The sequence below is a fragment of the Rattus rattus genome, chromosome 1 (assembly GCF_011064425.1).
Source record: "Rattus rattus isolate New Zealand chromosome 1, Rrattus_CSIRO_v1, whole genome shotgun sequence".
Taxonomy (NCBI): domain Eukaryota; kingdom Metazoa; phylum Chordata; class Mammalia; order Rodentia; family Muridae; genus Rattus; species Rattus rattus.
The window spans coordinates 147,645,277-147,645,843 of NC_046154.1; positions in this window are offsets into that span (position 1 = coordinate 147,645,277).

Below are 567 nucleotides of genomic sequence, written 5' to 3' on the forward strand. Positions count from 1 at the left end.
TAAAAGAGAACTGAGGTCAATCGCGGCTTCCTGAGGCTTTGAATCACAAACAATTGAATCACAAAAAAATAAGACAACTCTTTCAACAGCAATAAGCCCAGGAAAAGGCAGGGAACGGTGCGCGGCCATCAGAATCCTCCTGCCTCAGCCTCACCATGCCCAGCATACTTCTTCACTCTTTAAGGAAAAAAAAAATAGTACTAGAAAGAAAGATCTGGAGCTCAGATAACTGTGTTTGCCACTCCTAAAAAATATCTTTTGAAATATTAATTAATGACTTTTAGATGCCCAACAACAACGATGACAAAAACAGCAGCAGCAGCAACAACAATGGCAACAACAACAACAACAATGGCAACAACAATAACAACAACGGCAACAACAAGCAAGGAAACCCAATCTTTGAAAACCTAACAAAATTAGCTCCCGCACAGGCTGTAATCAGCCCCTTGCACACTCTAGGACACAAGCCTGGCGGGTGCCAGATATAGAAGGAAGATGCGGGGACGTGTACAAGGGAAGAGAGTACCTGCCAATCAGCCATCATCCATGGGCTGAGGAGCCGAA